The 15,744-nt window shown below is 58.0% G+C and overlaps 1 long non-coding RNA gene across 1 annotated transcript; it reads right to left on the bottom strand.

Moving 5' to 3' along the window:
* Positions 1–803: 803 nt before the first annotated feature.
* Positions 804–5,698, bottom strand: LOC144298857 (uncharacterized). Its single transcript, XR_013365727.1, has 3 exons — positions 4,636–5,698; positions 3,421–3,509; positions 804–2,837 (listed from the first exon to the last, which is right to left on the bottom strand). It is a non-coding gene; the product is annotated as an uncharacterized LOC144298857 (long non-coding RNA).
* Positions 5,699–15,744: the final 10,046 nt, after the last annotated feature.

Raw genomic sequence — 15,744 nt, 5'->3', positions numbered from 1 at the left:
TCAACTGCTGGGACTCCGATGATCCCCAAAATGCAGCTGCCCCCTTGTACCTGGCCACTACCCTCCAGCCAGGGGCCCCCGTTCACGCCGGTTCCCAGAGAGGAGCCCAGACTGCTGGGGATTTCACGGCCCCTCCTGCCCTGAGCCAACTTCAAAACTCTCCGGGTCTCCAGCCCTGCTTTGATTTCAGGCATTTTAAGGGCATGAAATCCAAGGCTTGGTCCTTCTAAAGATATCGCGCTCCTTGGGGGTGGAGTGGCTTGTGGGGCCACCGGACAGGCCACCGGCCAGCGACTGGGGCTTTGAAAGGATCCGAGGCCAGGAAGCGCACACCCTCCTTAGGGTTCAGGGCTGTGTCCCAGGAGAGCGGGACCCTGGTGCTTAGTAAGCACCTCCAGGCCAGGTGCTCCACCAGCCCAGGACCAGCTTCGTCTCACCCACTCTCCACCGCAGCTTTCTGGAAGCCAGGTAACATCCTTCCCATTGCAGATAGGGCAACAGGCTCCGAGGGGAGTGGCCCTCACTCGGTCACTCAGCTCAGAGCCAGGGTCCAGCTTTCTCCCTCTGCATCCCGCTGCCGCCTGACCTCCAGAAGCCACAGCAGAGGGACCGAGGGCAGGACAGCCCCAGGCTCTAAGGAGGACAGTCACTTGGGTGGACATCCCGAGCAGCGCCTGTATTTGAGGATAGGTGCCAGCTGCTGCGAATCTGAAAGACCTCAGGAGGGGTGAGGTCCCCAGATGCTGGGCAGCTACACGGGGTATGGACATGGGCTCCTGGGGGTGGGGGTATAGGTGGGGGGGGGTGACGTCTATGCAACCTGATTTCCTTGTCACCTTAGCAGCTCCTCACAACCCCCCTCTCTGGACTGCCTCCAGCTTCCCCAGCTCTACCCCAGCACCCCAGAAAGCGAAACCAGTCATAGGGGGTGAGGGCAGTCACCTCGCCACACACAACAGGCTGGGAACAGCCACCAAAGCTGCTTCAGCTGATTCCTTCACTCACCTGTTGATCTGTGTGAGCAAACCTGGCGAATGTGCAGGAGCTGTTGTAACAAAGTGCCACAAACTTGGTGGCTTAAAGCAAGAGAGGCCAAGGTCAGTAGGGCCATGCCCACTGGGGGCTCCAGGGCAGAAGCTTCGCCCATCCCAGCACCCGGGGGCTTCCAGGGTCCCTTGGATCATAGACACATCACTCCTGTCTCTGTCTTCATCTCCCGAGACCTTCTGTGTGTCTGTGTGTCCTTCCCTGTCCTCATCAGGACACCAGTCACTGAGGCAGGGCCCACCCCTGATCCAGGAGGGTCTCATCTCAAGATCCTTAAACTAATGACATCTGTAAAGACTGATGTCCAAAGAGCCACATTCTGAGCTTCAGGGAGGACGTGAGTTTTGGTGCCTGCTGGGAGCTCCGGGCCCTGGGGGTGGACAGGTGGACGAGACAGAGTGGGCTTTGCCCTCACAGAGCTCCAGTGTAGCAGTGCTCCAGGCAGACAGAAGCATGATCACAGGAATGAGGCTGCAATGACTCCACCAAGAAACACTGGACCCAGGGACACACAGCGAGGGCCTGGTCCTCACTCTCTGGGCCGGGGGTGCTGGACCATCAGGACCCCAGCCCACCAGCTGCCTCCCGCAGGTCTGGGCAGCAGCCTCTCCCCCAAGGCTCTTTCTGCCCACACGTCCTGGGGCCTCTGCTCAGAACTCATTTCCTCCTAGAAGCCTCCCTTGGCCCCATAGCTCCCCACTTTGGGCTCCGAGGCCTCCTGAACTCCCAGCATCGGTAGGTGGTAGGGTTGTATTTTTCTTACTTGAGAATTCTTTGTTTATTTACAAAGATTGCTTTCTGGAATGCTTGGGTGGCTCAGTGGTTGAGCATCTGCCTTCGGCTCAGGTCGTGATCCTGGGATCCTGGGAGGGAGTCCTGCATTGGGCTCCCCACAGGGAGCCTGCTTCTGCCTCTACCTGAGTCTCTGCCTCTCTCTGTAAGCCTCTCATGAATAAATAAATAAAATCTTTTTAAGAAATCACTTTCTGTTTAAAAAAATTAAAATTAATTTTTCAACACAAAAATGTACTGACTTTCTCCCTCCCTAAATCCACTGTGCAGAATTTCTCTCTCCTGCAGGAAGGCACATTCTATGTAGCCACTGGGACACAGTAGGCCCTGAGGACACCAAGATGGTTAAGCCACCACCCCCCGCCTCTAGGAAATCACTGAGATACAATCTCTATGGTGCCCAGTCCAAGGTGGGGCATACAGTTGGTGCTCCATAAATGTTGGAAGTGGTTCAGGAGTTGCCCTTGGAGTCCCCTCTGTCTTTCCTGCTGTCCTTGGTGAGGGAAGCTTTGGTGTAATGAGGGCAGGACCTGAGTGAGGTGGCCCAGGGGGGCCGGGGGCATAGCTGCTGGGAGAGACTCAGGTGGGCTGCCCGGTGGAAGAAATTCCAGCCTGTGGCCTTGGGGACCTGCTCCTCCTTCCGGGCCCCCACCCCAGTGACCAGTTTTCAGCATCCGGATCCTCTGTCCCCAACTGACGCCCAGACCTCAGGACTTTGGAGGGTCCACCGTCCTTCCATAAGCATCTGCTGTGTGCCAGGGGCTGCTTTGCTGAAGACCAGCCCTCTCCCTCCCTCACGGAGCTGGTGTCTGGGTGGGGAGACCGGCAGACGGAGCAGTAGGACTCCAGGGCCCAGTGCCAGGGAGAAAGAAGGCAGCAAGTTTCAGGGAGTGGCACGTATGAAATAGGGAGTTCGGGGAGGCCTCCCAGAGGAAGTGACATTTGAGAGAGATGGTGGTGGGCGGTGGCAGGGAGGCTCTGAAGGAGGAGCTGGTGTCCTGGAGAGAGAGAGAGGGAGGATAGGGAGGCGACAGAGACAGCCTGCAGGGCCTCTCTGGCCGCTGTGAGGACTTGGCTCTTCTCTGTGCCGGGTGGGAGCCGTGGAAGGTCTGGGCACATGACCCGGGCCTAACGCGGGGTTGCCAGCCTGCGCACTATTGACATTGGAGCGGGGTCATTCCCTGTCCCGGGGCCAGCCTGGGCACACTAGAATGTTCAGCAGTGGCCTCCACCCACCAGATGCCAGCAGCACACCCCTCTGCCAGTGTGACAACCCAAAATGTCCCCAGAATTGCCACAAGTCCCTGGCGATGGGGTGCAAAATCTCCCTCTTAGCCTGTAAGGAACTGCAGGGCAGCAAGGCTGGAAAGGGGGAGACCAGTGAGGGCGAGGAGGGGGCTGTGACAGTGCAGCCGGAGCGGCTGGTGGTGGGCGGTGAGGTGGGCGGAAGCCTTATTTTCTAACTTGGAGATTTTCTGACTTTCCTAAACTTTCTGCAGTGGACATGCTTCTCTTTTGCAATCGGGATGAAATGAAGCCAAGAAAAAGATGTTTTAGTTTGTGTTTTTAGGAGAGACTCACGTGAAGCTATTTCTGCTCATCCTTAAGAACAGCCGAGTGTCGGTGCCTCAGTTTCCTTGTGGGACAATGCAGGACACAAGCCTCAGCATCTGGAGACAGGATCCGGGTGCTGAAAGTTGGCCACTAAATGCACTTATCCTGCAGTTCTAATTCTAAGAGGTGAGCATCCAGAAAACGCTCCCGAGCCCCCAGACCCAGGTACAGGGGTGGGGGAGGGCCCGCTGCAGGGTGGTCCATGGGAGTGGATGTGGGCTGCAGCCCGGGGGACTACTACACAGCCGTGAACAAGCACGGGGCAGCAGGAGGCCTCGGACAGACTGTCAGGTGAAAAGAGCCAGCACCCCGCAGTGTGCATTTGAATGCTGCTTGTAAAAGGAAAACAAAATAGGAAAGAGAATGTATGTGGATCCCCGTGTGGGTTCTCAAGCCGTTTCTAGAAGGTGTCGGAAGACAACTTCGGGGTAGGGCTGGGGGTCATAAGCGGGAGGGAGTCTTCGTTTGTTCGAGTTCTTCTCCAGTTATTATTTATTAATGCAAAATAGTTCCGGCCACCAAAAACTATATACAGAAGGACCCCCCACACCCCACACCCCAAGAAAGGAGACCCAGGGCCGAGAACTAAGCCCTCCTCAGACTCCCCTCCCGCTAAGGGCAGCACCGTGCCAAATCTGCACTCCATCCTGCCCACGAGGGTCTTTCCTTTGACCGCTCACCTAGCACCCCTCGAGCTTTACTAATTTTTGGATTTTTTCATCCCATGTGGGTCACCTTTCCCCTCAGGGATGCAGGAAAATATATTTTTAAAAAGTTTTCTTGAACTGCCACCCCTCCAGATTGCTCCTCGAGCTCTGGTTTTCCAGAAAAGGGGGCTGCACCCCCCCGCCCCCCGGGGTGGGGGGTCCGAGGAGACCCGAGCGGCCGGGCCGTGGAGCCGACGAAGACCCAGGCACAAAAGCCCGCATGCGGCTCGCCTGGCTCCTGCAGGCCCGGGGCTCGGAGCCAGCAGGCTGGAGCCAGGCGGCCTCCCGGGCCTCCTCACAGCCGCTTTTGATAAAGCCCCTCTGTGCGTGGGGTGGGGGGGCCCGGCCGGCTGGAGCCAGCACACATCTGGAGGCCAGCACAGGCCCGGGGCAGCCGGCGCGGCTGACAGCGGCGCCACCCTGAGCCACACGCCCGGCCCTGGGTAAACACGCCCGCGCCCACCCAGCGGCTCACCTTTCGCCCACAAGGCTGCCTTTCTTCTCGGACCCGGGCCGAGGCCGCCACCAACATTCCTCCCCGTTCGGGGCAGAACGGGCCGCTGACCTCGAGGCTGGGCCGAAATGGGAATCCAGGCGCTGGGCGACGTGGAAGCGGGGCTGGAAGGGGGGAGGCCAGGGGTGCAGCTCCCCGTGGGCTCCCCGCTGCCCCAGGAGTGGGGACCTGTGGTTGAGAGTGTGCGCTCTGGAGCTAGAAGGCCTGGGTTCGAGGGCCAGCTCAGCTGTGTGATCTTGAGCAAGGCCGTCTCCCTCTCTGAGCCTCGTTTCCTCGTCTGTAAAGTGGGAATGATGGCAGGCCCTCCCCCGGTGGCTTAGGTGATTGTTAAAGTTGCCGAAGAGTGTGGGGCCCGTCAGGGCTGGGTAGTGTGACTGCTTGGTCACTCATCCAACCACGCTGAGCGGGGGGTGTCCTGTGCCATGCACGGGTTAAGAGGGTGACCGACAGGGCTCAGCTGAGCAGGGAGGCATGATGGCCAGGGGAGCCCCCAGCTTGTCCCGCAGCCTGCTCCCCTGGGCTCCAGGCTGCTGTGGGGACAGGCGGTCTGGCCAGGGCGCCACACCCCTTCTCTGGGGGATCACAACCCAGAACCAACCAGGGCAACAGCCGGCCCGGGTCCTCACCTCCTGGCGCGACGTGGGCTCTCAGGTCGGTGGGCAGGGGTAGGAGAAGCAGCCGGGTCTCCTGACTCGGGCCCCGGTGCTGTGTGACCAGGAGAACCGGCTCCAGTGCACACTGGCTCCGCCTCTTCCTGGCGATGAGGTGCTCAGCACGTCCCGCTGCCTCTGTGACGTCCCATGTCTTCATGTACAGGGACGAGACGGCCGGGTACCACCTGGTCCTCCACCCCCCATCTGCCGAGGGTCCACAGCATGGGTTCCAGCGGGGCCACGGCGTTGGGGAGACTCCGTGAGAGAGGCCATGGGAAGGGCACAGGGCTTGGCACAAAGGGAGAGGTCTGAGTGGAAGTCAGGGCAGCTTCCTGGAGGAGGCCACTGTGCTCTGAGAAGTGGGGATCAAAGACATATCAGGGAGAGGATGGGAGACGGATCAATGTCTATGGCCCTCACACCCGCCCAGTAGTTCACAGGAGCCACATCACCGACTCTTCCAGCAATCTGCTGAAGTCGGAACTTTAGCCATCCCCATTTTACAGATGAAGAAACTAAGGCTCAGAGAGCAAAAATCATTTATTAGCTCAGGAAGTAAAACCCCAGAGCCAGAATCTGAATGTAGGAGGGCACTAATGCCTCCTGGTCTCCTCCCTCCCTCCCTCCTTCCATCTCTGCAGCCCCCCCTTCCCTCCTTGTGTCTTTACCATGCCCCTACCCTGTGCTGCTTTCAGAGACAAAGCAAACCCAGTGTCAACCTCAGAGGCCCCTTCCGCCAACCTTGAACCGTCCCTTGACCCTCTGGGCTTCAGTTTCCCTCCTCAGAGCAATGGGCTCAACTTCCCAGCCCGCCCCTCCCGGCCCTGTGTCCCTGACTCAGAACAGCATGGACGAGCGGCAGCCGAGGCCGGCTGCTTGGGGCCTCACTGCCCCAACAAGACGGGGTGGGGGTCCTCCACCTGCTGCCACCCCCCAGTCCCCCGTGAACCTGCTCGCCAGGCTGGAGCCAGCCACCATCTGGAGCAACGGGCTGTTTATGGAGCCAGGCGGCGGCGGCCCTGGCCCTGACCCGGCCAATCTGGAAGCGATTAGCAGCTTGGGCCGGGGAGCATTTGGAGTTCTCATCAGTGGGTCGGGACCCCCCTCCCCAACCCCCACACCCCGCGCCACCCGGAGCCGAGGCCGCTCTGGGGGTCTCCAAGGAGCCCCTTTTCTTGCAGGGCATTCCAGCTCGGACCTGCTCCAAGGCCTAGAGCTCTGAAAACCAGCAGCGGCGAGACTGGGCCACACACAGGCCAGGATGCGGGGGCGGGCTGGGGAGGGTGGGGGCGGGGGACCTGGGGCCTTCCCGAAGGAAACCTCTTGCAGAATTGCTTTCTGGTGTTTGGTTTTGAATATACATACAAGTGCATGGGGGAACACACACACACACACACACACACACACACACACACACCTCCAACAGCACAGAGGATGGAAAGGGTGTGGAGTGAAAAGTCTGGGTCCCTACCCGCCTCCTCCCAGGTCTCTATTCCCTCTAACTGGAGAATTCTATGTTGCCAGCGTCTGGGGTCTCCTGCAACAGTGCAAGTATTTGCACACACACCATCCCCTTACTCTTCTGGCCTTTTTCTACAAGCAACAGCCCACTTTACACTCTGTCCTGCCCCTTCCTTTTCTCTCCCATGGATTAATCCATATTTCTGGCACAACTGCTGCCAATCACCATCATGTTAATAATAGCAGCAAGGGTTTCTGTATCTCTGACCTACTGTGTGCTGCACACAATTCCAGATGCCTTACACAGATTAATCAGCCGTAAGTTTCAAGTGATCCTATTAAGATGCTCTATTATTCTCATTGTAAATGGGGAAACCGAGGCACAGAGCAGCAAGGCATAGGCCTAGCACCACAGCAGTGACAGGCAGAGCTGGGAGTTAGGCCCAGGCTGTCAGGCTCCGAGGTCTGTGCTCCAAACCTCAGTACCATTTGCCTCTCCCAAGGCTCCAGAATATCCTGTCTGGATGGTTCCTGGTAAATTTGATGAGGCCTCCGGTGATGCATCATGGGATTGTTTTCATCTTGGGCTGGTGCCTACTGTGTGCAAACACTCTGGTGGGACGTCATGCTGCACAGGGTTTGGGGGGGTTCCTTTCCCCAAAGGGCCTGGCCCGTCACAGGGGTTAGCTGCCGGAGGGCCTAGGACCATTGCCCAACGGCTCTCGTGGTGGAGGTGTGCTGACGCCTGATCTGGTCCCCGGGGAGGACAGGGGAAGCCTCAGCAGCAGCCACATCCCGGGCCTGATTCCAGGGAAGCCCAGATCCGGGCCAGCACATCCAGGGTTTGCAGCTCCAGGGTCTGTCCAAAGCCTACCGGCCATCTCTTCTCTGATGGGTGGACAGGACTCCAGACTCCCTAGTGATCGTCCCACCTCCAGCCTCACCCCTCCAGTGCAGGCCACGTGCTGCAGCCACAGCAAACCTTGTAAAACCTAAATCGAGCCAGGCCTTTCCAGGCTCACTACCCACCTCTCAGGATAAGGTGCAACACCCTCTCCACTGCCCCCTCCCTCCATCCAGGCCAAGCCACAGACAGGTCCCCAGATTGCCACGCCCACCTCACCCTTTGCACAGTCCATCCATCTGGAACGTGCAGAGGGTTCTGCACCCTTCATCCGGCTAACTTCTTCTCACCTTCTGGTCTGAGCTCACTGCCTTCCCCAAACCCCCAGACTGGGTTAAGGAGATGCCTCCCCTGGCTCCTCCTGCCTGGCTCAGCAAATCTTAGCTTGGGTCACACTGTTGTCTAACAGTGTCCCCTGGCTGTGTCCCCTGACAGAATGTCAGCTCCAGGAAGGTAAAGATTTTTGCCTGTTTGATCCCTTTTGGTATCTTCTGATCCTAGAGCAGAGTCACTAGCAGATCCTAGTGCACAGCAGGTGCACACGCACACACAAATTTTTTTGTTGAAGGCATGCATGCAGAAATGAATGCATGAATGTATGAGTGCATGAATGAATGAGTCAGTGGAAAGCCTGGATCTTTCGACATAATGGCTGCCCTGAGGGCAGTGGGGTCCAGCACTAGCCCTGGGGACAGGAGGAGAGGGGGGCACAACGTTTACAAAGCACCTACTGCACATCAGGCATTTTCTCATTCCTATGATGAGACCCATCATACAGATGAGGAAACTGAGTCCCCTTCACTCACTCCACAAACCCATCCTGGGAGTCTCCAGAACCTGGGCTGGGAGCTGGGGTGACAGCAGAGAACAAGGCAGGCCCGGACTCTGGGTTTTCCGAGCTGATGAGGGAGATGAACCCAACAGGAAGTGGAGCAGAGTGAGCCAGAATTAGAGCCTGGGCACCTCACACATAGCCAGCTGCTGGTTCCTGGCACCACCACGAGAGAGCTTAAAGGTTACATTCTTGACACAATTGATGTCTGCTTCCCCCTTTGTGGGTGCTCCACCACATTAATGAGCTCACTATGCACCAGGCCCTCATCTACACACTTGACACAGATGAGCCAGTTCAATTCTCACAGGTCCTCTGAGTGGGGAGTATTACAGCCATCACACAGATGAGCAATCCCAGGCCCAGAGAGGGCAAGCGTCTTGCCCAGGGACGCACAGAGCAAACCCAGGAAAGTAACGTTATGAAATCACCCACCAGGTCACGCACGCCAAACCCAGGATGAAGTCACCGGAGGGCAGGGCGTGCACAGGGTCTTCCACGCTTTCTGCCACGTTGTCTTTCTCAGCGTGGGAACACAGACGCTCGGGTATGTTGAAAATGGTCAAGTGGCCGTGTGACCCCATGACGGAGTGACTAACTGTGGACACCGAGCAGGCTTGGCCTCCGCTCTGCGTGACTCGGGGCTGAAGCCAGCCTGGGCGTGGGGGCCCCTCCCCACCCCGCCCCCCTGGCCCTCCCGGCTCTCAGTGACGCAGCTGTGGTGGCATTTGGCAACCCCGGCTGCCCACAGTTACGACAGCCCCGCATCTGCCAGCTGGGGGCCGGGAACCCAGGGCCTGCCCCTGCCTCTGCCAGTTGCCACCCCCTCCCAGCAGCCCCCCACCCCACCGTAGCCCAAACACCCGCTCTGCAGCTCTTGCCTCACGGCACTTTCCACCACTGACATCACAATTGTTTGCAGCAACCAGAAAGTCCGTGCCTCGGGGGCAGGAATTGAGTCTGCGCCTGTCATGCTCTGGTCCCCAAACTCGCGTGCAGTCGGCCCTCAGTAAGAATTTGCTGGATGAACAAATAGAGCTGGATAAATAAACTGCAAGCTGTCCCTCCCTCCCTCCCTCCCTCCCTTCCTTCCTTCCTTCCTTCCTTCCTTCCTTCCTTCCTTCCGCAGATAGTAATTAAGCACCTGCTGTGGGCCAGGCCCTGTACTAGGTGCCGGGGACCCCCCAGTGCAGGGAACGGCGGAGAGCCCTGTCCTGGAAGCTCACGTTCCAGAGAGGACCATGCCCGCCAGCCAGCGATGCAGTCATCCCTCAGACGAAATGCAGAAGTGCAGCCACTGCGAGGAGGAGCGAGGTTCCGGCGGCTGCACCTGCAGTGGCGGAAGGGGGTGCCTCCCTCACGACATGGGGCCCTGCAGGGGCTCGTTCGCACCTGGATGGCGCACCCACTCAGCGCCAGGTAAGCGGGGAGAGCAGGGGGCGGGGTAGGGACGGGGTTATAGAACAGGAAGGCCGCTGGCGCTGAGCAAGAGTTTTGGGGCGACCTCGCCCTCCCAGGCCCAAAGGGTCCCTGAGGAAGTGGCGCCCGAGTCACGCAGCGCCCCGCACCCTGGAGCCAGAGCGGCTGGGGAAGACTATTCCCGAAGGGGCACCAGCTGCTGCAAAGGCAGGAAGGCAGCCACACCCCAGGAAGCTGGCGCCTCTGCCCAGGAATGCCCTTCTCTGGCCTCACTTTCTCTTTTGTGCAAAGGGAGTGGTGCCCCCACCCACCCCCACAGCGATGCTGGAAGGTTCTCTGGGAGACTGCTAGGGGCGGGACAAGACACTTGCTTTATGTCCTGCAGGGACCTTCCTGCTAGGCCGTGAGCCCTAGGGGAGAGGGCCCAGCACGGCTGCACACAGTAGGCGCTCAGGCCGTGTCTGTGGATGCGATGAGCCCAGGGGTCTCAGTTTCCTCATCTGCATGATGGGGATGATGCTGATGTGGCCGCAGGGCAGGAACAAGCCGCTCCCCGCCTCCCGGGGGCAGGCCTCTGGGGGGCCCTGGAGTCGTGGATGAAGACCCCTGGCGCTGGGGCAGGAGGACAGGGGCGGGTGGATGGAGCTGTCATCCAGCTGCAGACTCTGAAGAGGACCCCGAGGTGCCAACGAGGAAGTGACCCGCGGCCTCCATACAATGGAAGGAAACTGAGGTACGGGAACAACAATAGTGCCGTCATCGCTGACGCTCCCTGAGCACTCACTCCAAGCGGGCACCATGCGAGACCCGGGCCTCGAGTCCTGTCCTTTGGTCCTTCCCAGGACATCACGACACCACGACATCACGGAGGAAGCGGACCCTGCTGCTGGGGAGGGGAGTGAGGACCAGGCCACCGGGTCGGGCACCTGGGAGGGGTGGAGGGTCTGGCTCCAGAACCCACATCATAAGCCTGGCACTTCCTGTGGGGGGGGGGGAGGATGGAGAGGTGAAGATAAGCCCTTATCTGGGAGATGGAGGGGTGTGTGTGGAATAAATACTTGCAAGAATGAGCGGAGGGGGTCCCCTGGGCACCTGGTCTGGAAAGCCTGTGTCTCTCAATCTTGGATTTGTGAGTTCAAGCCCCACATTGGGATAAATAAATAAATAAATAAATAAATAAATAAAATCTTAGAAAAAGAAAAAAAGAATGAGCAGTCTCCCAGGACAGTCCTATGTTCTCCCTACCTTGGACCACCCAGGACAGCTTGGAGAAGCCCCAGTCCCCAATCCACCCCAGCAATCACAATGTATTCTGCTTCATTCATTCACTCATTCACTCATTCATTCATTCATTCATTCAGATAAGTAATAGAAAACAGAAGAGAGGAAGAAATGAGACCAAACATATCCATGTAAACAATAAATGTAAATGGATTGAAGGGGTCTATTAAAAAACAAAGACTCTTACGTTGGATCGGAAATCAAAATTCACTCATTTATTTATAGGACAAATACTTACTCCATGCCTAAAATATTCTAGGTCCTGTTTTAGATTCTAATGATAGAACCTAAAAATAAAATCTCGGTTAAAGAAGGGGAAATATGGGGAAAAAGGAATCCAGGGAGAGAGACCTGTAGGTGCAAAGCCCCTGGGGCTGGAGTGAGCTTGGAGAAAGAGAGGAGCAAAAAGTTTGCACTAGCAAAAGAGCGTGGTCGGGGTGTGGCAGGAAAAGTCAGCAGCGCCAAGTCCCTGAGAGCATAGGAAAGGGCAGCAGCTGCGGCCAGCACACCAGCACAGGGAGGGTTGAGCGGCAGAGGAGCCGGATCTTGTTTACATAGAGCAGAGGGTCAGTGACCAGCCACACGAGCTGGACTCTTGACCCTTTCCAGCCAGGGGCCCTTCCTGCCCCAAATGGAACCAGGATGGCCCAGCATAGCCTCCCCTCTGGGAAGAAGACCTACCACGAATTGAAGGTCGACTGGGTGCCAGGCTCTCCCATTAGTGGTTTACATGCTTAATTAGTTCAAAAGTAATGCCTGGTTAATTTTCTCCCCCTTTTGCAGAAGAGAAAACTGAGTGTCAGAGAGGTAGGGTGACCTGCCTGAGGCCACACAGTGAGTCGCAGAGCCAGGCTTTGAACCCAGGGTATCGGACTAGCATGTGCCTTCCTGACACTGTATCAATACTTCCTGGGAAGTGGCAGGGGGTGCCCTCTGTGGGCTGTGTCCTTCTGTGGATCCCCTCACCTTGACTACCTCAGTTCCCCATCTGGGAACTGGCATCAGGTCAGTGTCAGGACCTTGATGACTCCCTCCCTTGGGGCTGCGGAGTTCCCAAAGTGCTGAGCTGGCATTCCCCATTCTACCCTCACCATGACTCCACTTGACAGAAGAGGAAACTGAGGCTCAGAAGGGGGAAGTGATTCTCCAAGTTCGTGACCTTGGGGTCTCCTGAGGGCCAGGGACTTTGGCTGAGTCTACTCATTGGATGGTAAGAAGGGGACACCCAAGGACACAGAGACTTTGAGGTGGCGTTGTGGGGGGAACAGGGCAAGGACACACAAACAAGGAGGGAGAGGAGGCCTGGGAGCCAAGACACTGGCCTCCAGCCTCTGCATCCCCAGGGGATGCTGGGGGCTTGGCCTCTCAGTCTGGTTATTGCCTGAGAGTGAGGAGGGGCCATGGGAAGTCCCCCCACAGCTCCTCACTCAGGTCCTGCCCTAAGTCCTGCCCAAACAAACAGGAAATGCCAGGCAGTGCCGCCACCTACACCCCCCACCCCCATCCCCCCACCCCCGGCCGTGGGAAGGCTCTGCCTGAGGCTCTGGTGCCTCAGCACCAGCCCAGCCTCAGTGGGGCTCCAGGCCTCTCAGGGCAGCATGACCCTGGACAAGACTGTCTCCTCTTGGGGCCTCAGTTTCCCCCTCCGTAGTCACAGGCTCAGAATCAGCCCTCTCCTGGCTGTGGGGCCTACGGCAGGTGGCTCTCATCTCTGAAGCCCAGCAACTCCTTCTGTAAGATGGGGGACTGTGCACATGCACCTGCTCCCTCAACAGACCCATGATTACATGACCCCAGGCAGGGGTGTGACAGGGGAGGCTGGCCTCCAGAGAGGTCCCCGGGGTCCTCTGGGAAGGATGTCCTGGCTTCCTAGGACTCAGGGCCAGTCCAGGTGCCTCTCTGAACCTCAACTTCCAAATCCGTAAGAGCTGGGATGCTGGCTGTTTGGCAGGGAGTGAATGACAGGAGAAGGGATCACCCCGTAGGCAGCATCGGGAGAAGGGAGCATGGAGTGGATTCAAGACAGGTGCCACCAAGGGCTTTGGGAGCCAAAGAATATAGTCCCCTTGTGCCTTGGTTTTCTCTCCTTGTGATAAAGGGTGGGCCAGAATAGGTCGGGTGGGACGAGCCCCATCTCTTGGGGGCTTGCAGAGTGCTAACAGGGGAGAGGAGGGTGAGAGAAACAGGCCTGGGCAGGGGTGAAGGTGGCTCTGTCCCCTCCCCCTGGTCCTTCCAGGCAGAAGGCAGGTGTTTTCAGGTGCCGGGCTTCTATGAGTACTTCTCACTACTCCCCAGACCCTGGCTCCAGATCCCAGCCCAGAGCCTTCTCAGCAAGCTGTGACTCCATGGACTCAATAGAGCCTGGCAGCTCAGAGAGGCAGAGCAGCTGGCCTGAGGTCACACAGCAGAGTTGCCAGTACTTCTTCAGCTTCCCCCCTACTTCCCTACCCAGAGACAGTGGGAGACCCAAGTCCGAATGGGAAAGAAGCCACCTGCCAGTTCCATGCGGAGAAGGCGGGGGGGGAGAGGAGCCCCAGACTACGGACACTGGGGGAACTAAGGTACCAGGAAGGATCCCCTGACATTGAGGCACCAAGTGTGCAATGGCTTCTATATTTGGGTCTGTTCACCACCCAGGGCAGACGTGTCCTGGAACAGAAGCTGGGAAATGAGCTCAAGCTTCTTCATCCCGTCCTACCACAGATACTAAGTTGCTTCTCAGAGGTTTCTTTACTGTAAAGGATAATAAAAGACGTGGTAAAGGTGAGAGATAGTGGATGTAAAGCCAGTGTCCAGAGCACCGCTCAGTAAACCGGGCTTGTTGTTAGAGCTGTTATTATTGGATTAGTTGTTTTAGTTGTTTAATCCCTCTGAGCCTTGGTTTCCTCATCCGTGAAATGGGTGTAACAGTCCCCTCCTCTACGGAGACTCCCTCTGAGGATCCCAAGAATATTGCCTATAAAGCACTTACTATGTGCCTGGCTTTATTTTTTCCACTTCTCTTCCAACACCCATCACAGGGCCTGGCACACAGTAGGTGCTCAATATACGGCTTGGCTGCGATTATTCCTGTTACTATGACCCTGACTTTCCCACTCCCCAGCTGTCTGAGATCTTGGGCAACTCACCAACTTGCTGTCTTGCTCAACCTCACTTTCTTCCTTCATATACTGAAATAACAATAGTGCCTATTTCCGGGAGCTGGGTGAGGATCCATTCATGCATTCCACAAATACTTATCAAGCACCTACTGTTTGGGGCGGGGGGAGCGGGTGTACAGCTAAGAACAAAACAGAAAAAAAACAAAACAAAACAAAACCAGCACCGCCCTTCAGAAGCGGCTATTTGTGGGGGAGACAGACAGGGAGCATCTGTATTTTACGCAGCCTGTTGGAGATTTTGAAGACCAGAGAAAGGCAGTCGTGCGGAGCGGGTTTGGTGGAAGGGGGTTGCGTCGGAGAGTGTGATGGGGAGTGTGCCCTGTGGTCCTGGAGCCCCCCACCCCAGGGCCCTGCGGCCTGCGAAGGACTGCCTCCCCCGGGGCCCTGGGCTTGGGGCTTTGCCCGGACAAGCCTCCACCTGGCCTGGAAATCCTCACCTCCAGGGCCTCTCCTCCCCAGACTTGTGCAATCGAAGTGCCTGGACTCTGGCCTTGTGCTCCACGAACCTCGGCCACTCCTGCTGCCTGTGACTCGGCTTCGGCACCGGGATGCCCGAGGAGAACTACCATTGTCATTAGATAAGCAATCAACTATAATTATAAATGATATGATAACACCCCACAGCCCAGGGGCTTTGCGGTAGATACTATCAGTAGCCCCATTTGAGAGCTGAGGACAGTCTGGTGTGTGTGTGGGGGGGGTCACCACCTGAGGTCACACAGTGGCAGCCCTGGGATTTGAACTCCCAGACCTGTGGTTCCAGAGGCCAGGCTCTTGCCAGAGCTGGAGAACAAGACAGGCCGTCCAGAGGTTCTACTCAGCCCCCTTGTGAGGCCAGTGGGAAAACCGAGGTGTGGGCAGGCTCGGGGAGCTGCTTCCAGCCACACAGAGACCCCCGAGCATGTCCGAGAGGCCCCTTCCCACGAGCTAGGGGGCTCTGGGCCCTGCAGGAAGTGGCCGGGCTCGGACAGGCCGCTTTGATCTGCTTTACGAGCCCCGGCTGTTTATGGAGGCGCAGGCCCCCACCCCCTGCCACCCGGGGCTGGGTCTCGTCACCGGCACTCGGGAATATTAGCAGTCCCCCGAGAGGCTGCTGGCCTGGGGCTGGGCCCCACTTCCTCCAGCCTGGCCCTTGCCCTGCCCCCTGGCCTCAGCCCCTGGGAACAGGGCACGAGGGTCCCCCCTCCCCGGCCAGACCCCCTCACGGAGGGGCCTCCTTGCAGTTCCTCTGTAAGAGCAGAGCCAGCCCGGCCCCCCGCAGGGCCTGTGCCCTGGCGGTGCCAGCTGCCCCCAGCCCACCCCCCAGCTCTGTCCCTGCCCACTGCCCCTCCTCCAGGTCACTCCCGTCACCTCCGCCAA

Source organism: Canis aureus, chromosome 26 (genome assembly GCF_053574225.1).
Source record: "Canis aureus isolate CA01 chromosome 26, VMU_Caureus_v.1.0, whole genome shotgun sequence".
Taxonomy (NCBI): domain Eukaryota; kingdom Metazoa; phylum Chordata; class Mammalia; order Carnivora; family Canidae; genus Canis; species Canis aureus.
This window is presented reverse-complemented; position numbering and strand designations above follow the sequence as displayed.